Here is a 16,800-nt window from a genome sequence, read left to right as displayed (position 1 = left end):
TCTATTATCCCTGTACTGTGACATCACTGTGTGTATTATCCCTGTACTGTGACATCACTGTGTCTATTATCCCTGTATTGTGACATCACTGTGTGTATTATCCCTGTACTGTGACATCACTGTGTGTATTATCCCTGTACTGTGACATCACTGTGTCTATTATCCCTGTACTGTGACATCACTGTGTGTATTATCCCTGTACTGTGACATCACTGTGTCTATTATCCCTGTACTGTGACATCACTGTGTGTATTATCTCTGTACTTTGACATCACTGTGTATATTATCCCTGTACTGTGACATCACTGTGTATATTATCTCTGTACTGTGACATCACTGTGTGTGTTATCCCTGTAATGTGACATCACTGTGTGTATTATCACTGTATTGTGACATCACTGTGTATATTATTCCTGTACTGTGACATCACTGTGTTTATTATCCCTATACTGTGACATCACTGTGTTTATTATCCCTGTACTGTGACATCACTGTGTTTATTATCCCTGTTCTGTGACATCACTGTGTGTATTATCCCTGTACTGTGACATCACTGTGTATATTGTCCCTGTACTGTGACATCACTGTGTATTATCCCTGTACTGTGACATCACTGTGTTTATTATCCATGTACTGTGACATCACCTTGTGTATTATCCCTGTATTGTGACATCACTGTGTTTATTATCCCTGTACTGTGACATCACTGTGTATTATCCCTGTACTGTGACATCACTGTGTGTATTATATCTGTACTGTGACATCACTGTGTTCATTATCCCTGTACTGTGACATCACTGTGTGTATTATCCCTGTACTGTGACACCACTGTGTCTATTATCTCTGTACTGTGACATCACTGTGTATTATCCCTGTACTGTGACATCACTGTGTATTATCTCTGTACTGTGACATCACTGTGTGTATTATCCCTGTACTGTGACACCACTGTGTCTATTATCTCTGTACTGTGACATCAATGTGTGTATTATCTCTGTACTGTGACATCACTGTGTATAATCTCTGTACTGTGACATCACTGTGTGTATTATCCCTGTACTGTGACATCACTGTGTGTATTATCACTGTATTGTGACATCAGTGTGTTCATTATCCCTGTACTGTGATATCACTGTGTGTATTATCCCTGTACTGTGACATCACTGTGTGTATCATCCCTGTACTGTGATATCACTGTGTGTATTATCCCTGTACTGTGACATCACTGTGTGTATTATCACTGTACTGTGACATCACTGTGTCTATTTTCCCTGTATTGTGACATCACTGTGTGTATTATCACTGTACTGTGACATCACTGTGTGTGCCCCTCAACGTGGCGCCCCCCTACGCCAATTGCTATATGGCGGATTTCGAAGAGAGTGCCATCTACCCTGACTTGCGTTTCAGAGAGAACGTTTTACTCTGGAAACGCTACATAGACGATATTTTCTGCGTCTGGGGCGGCACGTTGGAGTCCTTCCGGTCCTTTGTGGATTCTCTTAACACTGCTTGGCCTGGTATCTCCTTTACCATGACTCATGACCTACACAGAATGAATTTTCTGGACACTATGGTCATTAAAGACCACACTGGCAGATTAAGCACCGATATCCACATAAAGAACACCGACCGGAACAGCCTATTGCATTTTGACAGTTTACACCCCCACGCCATCAAAAAAGCAATTCCTAAATCCCAAATACAACGGGTAACCCGCATAGTCTCGGATAATGAGTTACGATCACAGAGAGTATCAGAAATGGAAGCCAAGTTTCAGGCACGAGGTTACCCTAGCTCGTTCCTTCAAGAATCTCGGACATCCGGCCCAAACAACAGATCGAAGTCAAAGAATCGTATTCCATTCGTCCATTCCTTCCACCCTTTTGCATATATCCTCCATAAAAATATACGCCAACACTGGCATCTACTCAGTACTGCCCATCCAGACGTACCAGAGTTCAGGGAACCTTTTCTACCGTGCTTTAGGAGACCACGTAACTTAAGAGATACACTGGTAAGAGCTGATATAGGACCAGACAAAAGGGCACCCCTCCAACGGTTCCTTCAGAATCCCCGTCTCGGCACCTTCCCCTGTCTCCACTGCACCCAATGCAATAATGTTCTCAAGGGCAGCTCATTTCACCATCCACGTTCTGGTAGGGCCTTTTCTATTAAGAACTACTTTAACTGCGACTCGGCCTATGTGGTTTACCTCATCAAATGCCCCTGCGGCATGCTCTATGTGGGAGAGACAACCCGATCCATTCGGGAACGGATCTCTAAGCATAAGTCCACGATTAGGTGTGGCAACACGCTCCTACCCATTCCACAACATTTTATATCTAAAGGCAACAACATTTCCCAGCTCATGTTTCAAGTAATTGAGCAGGTCTCAGCGCCCAGACGGGGGGGTGATAGATTAGCCTCCCTAAAACGTAGGGAGGCTTTCTGGATCCATACTTTGGATACCTTACACCCCAAAGGTCTAAATAGGGACTACGACCTTGTCTCCTTTACTTAAATCCCACGGGTCCGTTTCTATCTTATGGGCTCTCACCTCAGAATATTTCTAGTGGGTATTTATGCATTTATATGTACTCTCTATCTAGGGTGCTAATTGCAATAACTGTATACTTATCATGACTTCATTTAATCATCATTGTATTCTCATCATGTCTATGTCTCTAATATATTTATCTGTCTTCCTAGAGCCGTCTATATTGAACCACCAGGACTCTCCTGCCAATCCACGGGGGTCACAGCTCTTAGGATATGAACTACCATCACCCCCACCTTTTCAGCACCACCATCACCGTGTCCATACTAGCTGAGGTCGCTCATCTGTTTTGTAAACACAGTGCACACCTCGTTTTGTCCCGCCCCCCCCCTCAGGGGAGTCATACGATTGGCCGGCTCTCTCCTGTCCATCACAGGCCACAACAAGCGGTCACTTCCGGGTACGTCACATCCGGTTCGGCGGGCGCGCACATAAGGAACGCCGCACTGGCGTCCCTTCACTCGGGCATCCTCCTTGACAGCGGTGGACACCGCGTCCTGACCCGCCTCTACTACAGGTAACCGCCTTACCCTCCTCTCAGCCCCCGCTCTTAGGAGCGATGTCGTCGCTTAGCATCACACATTGCCTGGCCAGTATGCCATTCTGCATGTACGCTGACATCACCCCCTCTTCCTCCACAGCCCGCAGCCGCGGCATTGATCGGAGACAGACATCTCCTAAGGTATTAACACTTAGTGGGGCCCCTTACACCTTTGGCACTGTTTTACTACAGCAGATTTTCGCTGGTAACCCATATTATAGGCCCTTTTTCTTTTGCCTGCAGGGAATTCCCTGCGATTTACCTCGCTTACAGTAGCATTTCCTCAGCGGTTCTCCTAAACTCTTCTTAGTACGGTACGGTTGGTGTTATCTTGCTCTTCACATTCTACTCACCATCTGGGAGGGCTGGGATATACTAGATGGCTCTTACCAATATTTGTTTTTCACATCGCCATATCATGACCAATTGACACATTGTATATACTTTTGTTGTTTATTCTGTTTTTTCTTTTTTCTGTTTGGTTAATTGATTCATTTCACACTGCATGTACTTACGGATGTATTTACAGATGTAGTCACGGATGTATGTATCATTCCTTTTCTTTATAATATTGTAGTAACTGACGAAGGCCAGACCAGGCCGAAACGTTTTTCATACTACGAAATAAAATACCACCAGTTTGACTCAAGTTGAGTGCCGGGTTCTATTTATCTATCATCCCTGTACTGTGACATCACTGTGTGTATTATCCCTGTACTGTGACATCACTGTGTTTATTATCTCTGTACTGTGACATCACTGTGTATTATCTCTGTACTGTGACATCACTGTGTGTATTATCCCTGTACTGTGACATCACTGTGTTCATTATCTCTGTACTGTGACATCACTGTGTATTATCTCTGTACTGTGACATCACTGTGTGTATTATCCCTGTAATGTGACATCACTGTGTTCATTATCCCTGTACTGTGACATCACTGTGTGTATTATCCCTGTACTGTGACATCACTGTTTATTATCCCTGTACTGTGACATCACTGTTTATTATCCCTGTACTGTGACATCACTGTGTTTATTATCCATGTACTGTGACATCACTGTGTGTATTATCCCTGTACTGTGACATCACTGTGTCTATTATCTCTGTACTGTGACATCACTGTGTATAATCTCTGTACTGTGACATCACTGTGTGTATTATCCCTGTACTGTGACATCACTGTGTGTATTATCTCTGTACTGTGACATCACTGTGTATAATCTCTGTACTGTGACATCACTGTGTGTATTATCCCTGTACTGTGACATCACTGTGTGTTTTATCTCTGTACTGTGACATCACTGTGTGTATTATCCCTGTACTGTGACATCACTGTGTTTATTATCTCTGTACTGTGACATCACTGTGTATTATCTCTGTACTGTGACATCACTGTGTGTATTATCCCTGTACTGTGACATCACTGTGTTCATTATCTCTGTACTGTGACATCACTGTGTATTATCTCTGTACTGTGACATCACTGTGTGTATTATCCCTGTAATGTGACATCACTGTGTTCATTATCCCTGTACTGTGACATCACTGTGTGTATTATCCCTGTACTGTGACATCACTGTGTATATTATCCCTGTACTGTGACATCACTGTGTTTATTATCCCTGTACTGTGACATCACTGTGTATATTATCCCTGTACTGTGACATCACTGTGTTTATTATCCATGTACTGTGACATCACTGTGTTTATTATCCCTATACTGTGACATCACTGTGTGTATTATCCCTGTACTGTGACATCACTGTGTCTATTATCTCTGTACTGTGACATCACTGTGTATATTATCACTGTACTGTGGCATCACTGTGTTCATTATCCCTGTACTGTGACATCACTGTGTGTATTATCCCTGTACTGTGATATCACTGTGTGTATTATCCCTGTACTGTGACATCACTGTGTGTATTATCCCTGTACTGTGACATCACTGTGTCTATTATCCCTGTACTGTGACATCACTGTGTGTATTATCTCTGTACTGTGACATCACTGTGTGTATTATCCCTGTACTGTGACATCACTGTGTCTATTATCCCTGTACTGTGACATCACTGTGTGTATTATCCCTGTACTGTGACATCACTGTGTCTATTATCCCTGTATTGTGACATCACTGTGTGTATTATCCCTGTACTGTGACATCACTGTGTGTATTATCCCTGTACTGTGACATCACTGTGTCTATTATCCCTGTACTGTGACATCACTGTGTGTATTATCCCTGTACTGTGACATCACTGTGTCTATTATCCCTGTACTGTGACATCACTGTGTGTATTATCTCTGTACTTTGACATCACTGTGTATATTATCCCTGTACTGTGACATCACTGTGTATATTATCTCTGTACTGTGACATCACTGTGTGTGTTATCCCTGTAATGTGACATCACTGTGTGTATTATCACTGTATTGTGACATCACTGTGTATATTATTCCTGTACTGTGACATCACTGTGTTTATTATCCCTATACTGTGACATCACTGTGTTTATTATCCCTGTACTGTGACATCACTGTGTTTATTATCCCTGTTCTGTGACATCACTGTGTGTATTATCCCTGTACTGTGACATCACTGTGTATATTGTCCCTGTACTGTGACATCACTGTGTATTATCCCTGTACTGTGACATCACTGTGTTTATTATCCATGTACTGTGACATCACCTTGTGTATTATCCCTGTACTGTGACATCACTGTGTTTATTATCCCTGTACTGTGACATCACTGTGTATTATCCCTGTACTGTGACATCACTGTGTGTATTATATCTGTACTGTGACATCACTGTGTTCATTATCCCTGTACTGTGACATCACTGTGTGTATTATCCCTGTACTGTGACACCACTGTGTCTATTATCTCTGTACTGTGACATCACTGTGTATTATCCCTGTACTGTGACATCACTGTGTATTATCTCTGTACTGTGACATCACTGTGTGTATTATCCCTGTACTGTGACACCACTGTGTCTATTATCTCTGTACTGTGACATCAATGTGTGTATTATCTCTGTACTGTGACATCACTGTGTATAATCTCTGTACTGTGACATCACTGTGTGTATTATCCCTGTACTGTGACATCACTGTGTGTATTATCACTGTATTGTGACATCAGTGTGTTCATTATCCCTGTACTGTGATATCACTGTGTGTATTATCCCTGTACTGTGACATCACTGTGTGTATCATCCCTGTACTGTGATATCACTGTGTGTATTATCCCTGTACTGTGACATCACTGTGTGTATTATCACTGTACTGTGACATCACTGTGTCTATTTTCCCTGTATTGTGACATCACTGTGTTTATTATCCCTGTACTGTGACATCACTGTGTGTATTATCCCTGTACTGTGACATCACTGTGTCTATTATCTCTGTACTGTGACATCACTGTGTATTATCTCTGTACTGTGACATCACTGTGATTATTATCCCTGTACTGTGACATCACTGTGTTCATTATCCCTGTACTGTGACATCACTGTGTGTATTATCCCTGTACTGTGATATCACTGTGTGTATTATCCCTGTACTGTGACATCACTGTGTGTATTATCCCTGTACTGTGACATCACTGTGTCTATTATCTCTGTACTGTGACATCACTGTGTATTATCTCTGTACTGTGACATCACTGTGTTTATTATCCCTGTACTGTGACATCACTGTGTGTATTATCCCTGTACTGTGACATCACTGTGTCTATTATCTCTGTACTGTGACATCACTGTGTATTATCTCTGTACTGTGACATCACTGTGTTTATTATATCTGTACTCTGACGTCACTGTGTTTATTATCCCTGTACTGTGACATCACTGTGTTTATTATCTCTGTACTCTGACATCACTGTGTGTATTATCCCTGTACTGTGACATCACTGTGTGTTTTATCTCTGTACTGTGACATCACTGTGTTTATTATCCCTGTACTGTGACATCACTGTGTGTATTATCACTGTATTGTGACATCACTGTATTCATTATCCCTGTACTGTGACATCACTGTGTCTATTATCTCTGTACTGTGACATCACTGTGTTTATTATATCTGTACTCTGACGTCACTGTGTTTATTATCCCTGTACTGTGACATCACTGTGTTTATTATCCCTGTACTGTGACATCACTGTGTGTATTATCCCTGTACTGTGATATCACTGTGTGTATTATCCCTGTACTGTGACATCACTGTGTGTATTATCCCTGTACTGTGACATCACTGTGTCTATTATCCCTGTATTGTGACATCACTGTGTGTATTATCCCTGTACTGTGATATCACTGTGTGTATTATCCCTGTACTGTGACATCACTGTGTGTACTATCCCTGTACTGTGGCATCACTGTGTGTATTATCCCTGTATTGTGACATCACTGTGTGTATTATCACTGTATTGTGACATCACTGTGTTTATTATCTCTGTACTGTGACATCACTGTGTTTATTATCCCTGTACTGTGACATCACTGTGTGTATTATCCCTGTACTGTGACATCACAGTGTGTATTATCACTGTACTGTGACATCACTGTGTGTGTTATCCCTGTACTGTGACATCACTGTGTGTACTATCCCTGTACTGTGACATCACTGTGTGTATTATCCCTGTATTGTGACATCACTGTGTGTATTATCACTGTACTGTGACATCACTGTGTGTGTTATCCCTGTAATGTGACATCACTGTGTGTATTATCACTGTATTGTGACATCACTGTGTGTATTATCTCTGTACTGTGACATCACTGTGTTTATTATCCCTGTAATGTGACATCACTGTGTGTATTATCCCTGTACTGTGACATCCCTGTGTGTATAATCCCTGTACTGTGATATCACTGTGTGTATTATCCCTGTACTGTGACATCACTGTGTGTATTATCCCTGTACTGTGACATCACTGTGTTTATTATCCCTGTACTGTGACATCCCTGTGTGTATAATCCCTGTACTGTGACATCACTGTGTGTATTATCTCTGTACTGTGACATCACTGTGTTTATCATCCCTGTACTGTGACATCACTGTGTGTATAATATCTGTACTGTGACATCACTGTGTTTATTATCTCTGTACTGTGACATCCCTGTGTGTATAATCCCTGTACTGTGACATCACTGTGTGTATTATCTCTGTACTGTGACATCCCTGTGTGTATAATCCCTGTACTGTGACATCACTGTGTGTATAATATCTGTACTGTGACATCACTGTGTTTATTATCCCTGTACTGTGACATCACTGTGTTTATTATCCCTGTACTGTGACATCCCTGTGTGTATAATCCCTGTACTGTGACATCACTGTGTGTATTATCTCTGTACTGTGACATCCCTGTGTGTATAATCCCTGTACTGTGACATCACTGTGTGTATAATATCTGTACTGTGACATCACTGTGTTTATTATCTCTGTACTGTGACATCCCTGTGTGTATAATATCTGTATTGTGACATCACTGTGTTTATTATCTCTGTACTGTAACATCACTGTGTTTATTATCCCTGTACTGTGACATCACTGTGTGTATTATCCCTGTACTGTGACATCCCTGTGTGTATAATCCCTGTACTGTGACATCGCTGTGTGTATTATCCCTGTACTGTGACATCACTGTGTGTATTATCCCTGTACTGTGACATCACTGTGTTTATTATCCCTGTACTGTGACATCCCTGTGTATATATTCCCTGTACTGTGACATCACTGTGTGTATTATCTCTGTACTGTTACATCCCTGTTTTTATTATCACTGTACTGTGACATCACTGTGTGTATAATATCTGTACTGTGACATCCCTGTGTGTATAATATCTGTGCTGTGACATCACTGTGTGTATAATATCTGTACTGTGACATCACTGTGTTTATTATCCCTGTACTGTAACATCCCTGTGTGTATAATCCCTGTACTGTGACATCACTGTGTGTATTATCCCTGTACTGTGACCTCACTTTGTTTATTATCCCTGTTCTGTGACATCACTGTGTGTATTATCCCTGTACTGTGACATCACTGTGTTTATTATCCCTGTTCTGTGACATCACTGTGTGTATTATCCCTGTACTGTGACATCACTGTGTTTATTATCCCTGTTCTGTGACATCACTGTGTGTATTATCCCTGTACTGTGACATCACTGTGTTTATTATCCCTGTACTGTGACATCACTGTGTGTATTATCCCTGTTCTGTGACATCACTGTGTGTATTATCCCTGTACTGTGACATCACTATGTTTATTATCCCTGTTCTGTGACATCACTGTGTGTATTATCCCTGTACTGTGACATGACTGTGTTTATTACCCCTGTACTGTGATATCTCTGTGCTTATTATCCCTGTACTGTGACATCACTGTGTTTATTATCCCTGTACTGTGACATCACTGTGTGTATTATCCCTGTACTGTGACATCACTGTGTTTATTATCCCTGTTCTGTGACATCACTGTGTGTATTATCCCTGTACTGTGACATCACTATGTTTATTATCCCTGTTCTGTGACTTCACTGTGTGTATTATCCCTGTACTGTGACATCACTGTGTTTATTATCCCTGTTCTGTGACATCACTATGTGTATTATCCCTGTACTGTGACATGACTGTGTTTATTACCCCTGTTGTTGTGAATTCTGTGGCAGAACTCCCTCCTGTGGTCACAAGTGGTACTTCGGCTGATTCTCTCTGTGAGCTTCCGTTGGTGGAGGAGAGTGGTACTGCGGCTTCTGAGTTTCTTTCCTCAGGTGATGTGGTGATGTCGTTAGGTGCTGCTCTATTTAACTCCACCTAGTGCTTTGATCCTGGCCTCCAGTCAATGTTCTAGTATTGGACCTGTTTCCTCCTGGATCGTTCCTGTGGCCTGCTGCTCTGCATAGCTAAGTTCCGCTTTTGCTATTTTGTTTGCTATTTTTTCTGTCCAGCTTGCTTAATATTGTTTTCTTGCTTGCTGGAAGCTCTGGGACGCAGAGGGTGTACCTCCGTGCCGTTAGTTCGGTACGGAGGGTCTTTTTGCCCCCTTTGCGTGGTTTTTGTAGGGTTTTGTGTTGACCGCAAAGTTACCTTTCCTATCCTCGCTCTGTTCAGAAAGTCGGGCCTCACTTTGCTAAATCTATTTCATCTCTACGTTTGTCTTTTCATCTTAACTCACAGTCATTATATGTGGGGGCTGCCTTTTCCTTTGGGGTATTTCTCTGAGTCAAGGTAGGCTTGTTTTCTATCTTCAGGCTAGCTAGTTTCTCAGGCTGTGCCGAGTTGCATAGGGAGCGTTAGGCGCAATCCACGGCTGCCTCTAGTGTGGTTGGAGAGGATTAGGGATTGCGGTCAGCAGAGTTCCCACGTCTCAGAGCTCGTTCTATGTTTTTGGGTTATTGTCAGGTCACTGTATGTGCGCTCTGACTTCTATGTCCATTGTGGTACTGAATTACCTTATCATAACAGTACTGGAGGCCAAAAGTACTAATGATTCTCAATAGAGGGAAAAAAGAAGTTCTGAGACCATTTTTTTTTCTCTGCACTGTGTTTTGCCTTTTTTTTCCCCTAGACATTTGGGTGGTTCAGGACACAGGTGTAGCGATGGACATTAAAGGTCTGTCTTCATGTGTGGATCAGCTCACGGCAAGAGTACAAAATATTCAAGACTTTGTGGTTCAGAATTCTATGTTAGAACCAAGAATTCCTATTCCTGATTTGTTTTTTGGAGATAGAACTAAATTTCTGAGTTTCAAAAATAATTGTAAACTATTTCTGGCTTTGAAACCTCGCTCCTCAGGTGACCCAGTTCAACAAGTTAGGATCATTATTTCTTTTTTACGTGGCGACCCTCAGGACTGGGCATTTTCTCTTGCGTCAGGAGATCCTGCATTAAGTAATATCGATGCGTTTTTCCTGGCGCTCGGATTGCTGTACGATGAACCTAATTCAGTGGATCAGGCAGAGAAAAATTTGCTGGCTCTGTGTCAGGGTCAGGATGAGATAGAGGTATATTGTCAGAAATTTAGAAAATGGTCAGTACTCACTCAATGGAATGAAGGTGCGCTTGCAGCTATTTTCAGAAAGGGTCTCTCTGAAGCCCTTAAGGATGTCATGGTGGGATTTCCTATGCCTGCTGGTCTGAATGAGTCTATGTCTTTGGCCATTCAGATCAGTCGACGCTTGCGTGAGCGTAAATCTGTGCACCATTTGGCGGTATTATCTGAGCATAAACCTGAGCCTATGCAGTGCGATAGGACTTTGACCAGAGTTGAACGGCAAGAACACATCGTCTGAATGGGCTGTGTTTCTACTGTGGTGATTCCACTCATGCTATCTCTGATTGTCCTAAGCGCACTAAGCGGTTCGCTAGGTCTGCCACCATTGGTATGGTACAGTCAAAATTTCTTTTGTCCGTTACCTTGATCTGCTCTTTATCATCTTATTCTGTCATGGCATTTGTGGATTCAGGCGCTGCCCTGAATTTGATGGACTTGGAGTATGCTAGGCGTTGTGGGTTTTTCTTGGAGCCCTTGCAGTGTCCTATTCCATTGAGAGGAATTGATGCTACGCCTTTGGCCAAGTATAAGCCTCAGTACTGGACCCAGCTGACCATGTGCATGGCTCCTGCACATCAGGAGGTTATTCGCTTTCTGGTGTTGCATAATCTGCATGATGTGGTCGTGTTGGGGTTGCCATGGCTACAAGTCCATAATCCAGTATTAGATTGGAAATCCATGTCTGTGTCCAGCTGGGATTGTCAGGGGGTACATGGTGATGTCCCATTTCTGTCTATTTCGTCATCCACCCCTTCTGAGGTTCCAGAGTTCTTGTCTGATTACCGGGATGTATTTGATGAGCCCAAGTCCGATACCCTACCTCCGCATAGGGATTGTGATTGTGCTATCAATTTGATTCCTGGTAGTAAATTCCCAAAAGGTCGACTGTTTAATTTATCTGTGCCTGAGCACGCCGCTATGCGGAGTTATGTGAAGGAGTCCTTGGAGAAAAGGCATATTCGCCCGTCATCGTCGCCATTAGGAGCAGGGTTCTTTTTTTGTGGCCAAGAAGAATGGATCACTGAGACCTTGTATAGATTACCGCCTTCTAAATAAGATCACGGTTAAATTTCAGTACCCCTTGCCGTTGTTATCTGATTTGTTTGCTCGGATTAAGGGGGCTAGTTGGTTCACCAAGATAGATCTTCGTGGTGCGTATAATCTTGTGCGTATTAAGCGAGGCGATGAATGGAAAACTGCATTTAATACGCCCGAGGGCCATTTTGAGTATCTAGTAATGCCATTCGGACTTGCAAATGCTCCATCAGTGTTTCAGTCCTTTATGCATGACATCTTTCGAGAGTACCTGGATAAATTCCTGATTGTGTACTTGGATGACATTTTGATCTTCTCGGATGATTGGGAGTCTCATGTGAAGCAGGTCAGAACGGTGTTTCAGGTCCTGCGTGCTAATTCTTTGTTTGTGAAGAGATCAAAGTGTCTCTTTGGTGTTCAGAAGGTTTCATTTTTGGGGTTCATCTTTTCCCCTTCTACTATCGAGATGGACCCTGTTAAGGTCCAAGCCATCCATGATTTGACTCAGCCGACATCTCTGAAAAGTCTGCAAAAGTTCCTGGGCTTTGCTAATTTTTATCGTCGCTTCATCTGCAATTTTTCTAGTATTGCTAAACCATTGACCGATTTGACCAAGAAGGGTGCTGATGTGGTCAATTGGTCTTCTGCTTCTGTGGAAGCTTTTCAAGAGTTGAAGCATCGTTTTTCTTCTGCCCCTGTGTTGTGTCAACCAGATGTTTCGCTTCCATTCCAGGTCGAGGTTGATGCTTCTGAGATTGGAGCAGGGGCTGTTTTGTCGCAGAGAAGTTCTGATTGCTTGGTGATGAAACTATGCGCCTTGTTTTCCAGGAAGTTTTCGCCTGCTGAGCGTAATTATGATGTTGGCAATCGAGAGTTGCTGGCCATGAAGTGGGCATTCGAGGAGTGGCGTCATTGGCTTGAAGGAGCTAAGCATCGCGTGGTGGTCTTGACTGATAATAAGAACTTGACTTATCTCGAGTCTGCCAAGCGGTTGAATCCTAGACAGGCTCGTTGGTCGCTGTTTTTTGCCCATTTTGACTTGATTTCGTACCTTCCGGGCTCTAAAAATGTGAAGGCGGATGCTCTGTCTAGGAGTTTTGTGCCCGACTCTCCGGGTTTATCTGAGCCGGCGGGTATTCTCAAAGAGGGAGTAATTGTGTCTGCTATCTCCCCTGATTTGCGGCGGGTGCTGCAAAAATTTCAGGCTAATAAACCTGATCGTTGCCCAGCGGAGACACTGTTTGTCCCTGATAGGTGGACGAATAAAGTTATCTCTGAGGTTCATTGTTCGGTGTTGGCTGACCCTCCGTCATTATATGTGGGGGCTGCCTTTTCCTTTGGGGTATTTCTCTGAGGCAAGGTAGGCTTGTTTTCTATCTTCAGGCTAGCTAGTTTCTCAGGCTGTGCCGAGTTGCATAGGGAGCGTTAGGCGCAATCCACGGCTGCCTCTAGTGTGGTTGGAGAGGATTAGGGATTGCGGTCAGCAGAGTTCCCACGTCTCAGAGCTCGTTCTATGTTTTTGGGTTATTGTCAGGTCACTGTATGTGCTCTGACTTCTATGTCCATTGTGGAACTGAATTACCTTATCATAACACCCTGTACTGTGATATCTCTGTGTGTATTATCCCTGCACTGTGACATCACTGTGTTTATTATCCCTGTACTGTGACATCACTGTGTGTATTATCGCTGTACTGTGACATCACTGTGTTTATTATCCCTGTTCTGTGACATCACTGTGTGTATTATCCCTGTACTGTTACATGACTGTGTTTATTACCCCTGTACTGTGATATCTCTGTGTGTATTATCCCTGTACTGTGACATCACTGTGTTTATTATCCCTGTTCTGTGACATCACTGTGTGTATTATCCCTGTACTGTGACATCACTGTGTATATTATCCCTGTTCTGTGACATCACTGTGTTTATTATCCCTGTACTGTGACATCACTGTGTTTATTATCCCTGTTCTGTGACATCACTGTGTTTATTATCCCTGTACTGTGACATCACTGTGTTTATTATCCCTGTACTGTGACATCACTGTGTGTATTATCCCTGTACTGTGACATCACTGTGTGTATTATCCCTGTTCTGTGACATCACTGTGTTTATTATCCCTGTACTGTGACATCACTGTGTTTATTATCCCTGTTCTGTGACATCACTGTGTTTATTATCCCTGTACTGTGACATCACTCTGTTTATTATCCCTGTACTGTGACATCACTGTGTGTATTATCCCTGTACTGTGACATCACTGTGTATTATCCCTGTACTGTGACATCACTGTTTATTACCCCTGTACTGTGATATCTCTGTGCTCATTATCCCTGTACTGTGACATCACTGTGTTTATTATCTCTGTACTGTGACATCACTGTGTTTATTATCTCTGTACTGTGACATCACTGCGCTTATTATCTCTGTACTGTGACGTCGTTGTGAATGCCAGGAAATTGTCAGTTTTTTATACTTACTTAAAGCCTAGGTTTTGCCGGCAAAGTCCTGCAAAATGTAAGACACAAACTGTTACGTTTACCAGAACCCCACAATGGCCAATTCTTAGAGTCCAGCTTAGGATAGGCCGAGTAAAGATTTGGCTGCCGAATGGCTAAAACTGTGCTAAACTTCTGTTGTCTTCAATGATATTACCAATGGCTCCTCAGTTTTTCACTTTAACCTATAAAGTCGTGCAGCCATTAAGCGTAATTTCACAGGTGAATAATTTTGGTGGTCACATCTAGACAACGTCTCAGCCACATAGCGGCTCCTTTATGTCTCCGTACGCTGATAATAACAAGTGAATTTGTAGAGAACACATAGATTTCGATTGATTGAAACATTTATTGTAATCAGATCAATAGTTAATTAGAGCAGAACGTTCAGCAGCTGGAAACACTTATGTGAAAAAGATAATAAAACTCAGTCCATCCACAAGGGGCTAATTAATCCACATTTATGCTGTGTCCAGAAGAAAATCATTAGGAAATGTCCTGAGCTCTGAAAGGGAAGATTAAGACAAGACAGTGGAAATATGTAAGAAAAAATAAGATTATAATGAGTATTATTGAGAGAGCAGATGTATCCCAAAGACCAAGAACCAAGGTTGTGTCTATAATATGGTGATTTGCTCTATAAAGGAACTCATCCAGAATCCAAAGGTGAATTAGAAGCCCCTGGAGCCCACTGCAAGATAATAATAATAATAATAATTTTTATTTATATAGCGCCAACATATTCCGCAGCGCTTTACAAATTATAGAGGGGACTTGTACATACAAGATCTATAATATGGCCAATTATAACCAGGCAACCCATGAGGCTGAAGTTGCAACTGCTGCCTTTGCACCCCTCGAAAAGTTACTCCATTGCCTTCAGTCGATTCTAAGCCCATAAAAATGGGAGAACTGTATATTTGTAAACAATTCCATAACTTTCTTTTCTTGTAGATATGTCTCAGCTCCATTGGTTCCTACAAAAATCCAAGTAGGAGAAGAAGCTAGCTACCTCCTGTCTCACCTGTCACGACATCAGCCTTCGTTTATTTCCAACCTTTTTATTCAAATTTTTAGAGTCAAGGAAGATATAAAAACCCCAGATGCCAAAATAATGTGTTTGCATGGTGCCCAGAAACTATTGATGACAGCAATAAGCAGGTCACGAAATGCATTTGCATTTCTCTGATGGTTCAAGAGTAAATCTGGAGCCCCGCCATAATGTGCTAGATTGACCACCACCAGACATTTTCTTCCGTACCGTTTTTTTTTTCCACTCAACATGTTCCAAGATATGATTCCGAAGATGACCAACTAATAAAATAAACATGACTTCATGACACTATGTCGGGAGATGTTTATGTGAAATGAATTCATTCAGTTGTTGTGATGTGTATTACGTCTTTTGGAGGATTTTGATAGCATGTCACGATGTTGTAATGGATTTGTAATGTGGTTGTAATGGATGGCAATTGGATGCCGTAGGTTCTCTGGTGATTGGAGGTCGTAGGTTCTCTGGTGGTTGGAGGTCGTAGGTTCTCTGGTGGTTGGAAGTAGTAGGTTTGTTGGTAATTGGAGGTCATAGGTTCTCTGGTGGTTGGAGGTCGTAGGTTCTCTGGTAATTGGAGGTCGTAGGTTCTCTGGTGGTTGGAAGTCGTAGGTTCTCTGGTAATTGGAGGTCGTAGGTTCTCTGGTGATTGGAGGTGTAACGATATGGTATGAAATATCATAAGTAGTTCTCTTGCTAGCCTGAGTGGGCTAAGCCCCCCCTTCTTGGAGTAACAGTTTGTAGCTGCAAATTCCTGGCTTTCCTTCTCTGAGAGTATGGGGGAAGAGAGGTTTTATTGCCGAATGGAATTTACGACTAGCATTTCCTGTGTAAGCTCTTGTTCAGCTATAAGGAAAAGTGGCTCCAAAAATTCATGAAAGATTCTTTGTTTAGTTTTTGTTAGATATTAGGCAAACGATTTAAGCTGGAAATACGAAAATATATATTCGTGGTCTCACTCGGTGTAGCTACACATCTCATGACACTCGGGCTTCTAACTCCATCTGGTAAAGAAGTAGGGATTTCTCTGTAAATATGTATC

General features: G+C 42.2%; 1 long non-coding RNA gene across 1 annotated transcript; it reads left to right on the top strand.

The window, feature by feature from the left end:
* The first annotated feature begins 2,823 nt into the window (after nucleotides 1-2,823).
* LOC138667168 (uncharacterized) lies at nucleotides 2,824-3,750 on the top strand. The gene is made up of 2 exons (XR_011318623.1): nucleotides 2,824-3,077; nucleotides 3,202-3,750. It is a non-coding gene; the product is annotated as an uncharacterized lncRNA (long non-coding RNA).
* The last annotated feature ends 13,050 nt before the right edge of the window (nucleotides 3,751-16,800 follow it).

This window comes from Ranitomeya imitator, chromosome 2 (assembly GCF_032444005.1).
Source record: "Ranitomeya imitator isolate aRanImi1 chromosome 2, aRanImi1.pri, whole genome shotgun sequence".
Taxonomy (NCBI): Eukaryota; Metazoa; Chordata; class Amphibia; order Anura; family Dendrobatidae; genus Ranitomeya; species Ranitomeya imitator.
Note: the sequence above shows the minus strand (reverse complement) of the source record. Positions and strands in the feature narration are given on the sequence as shown.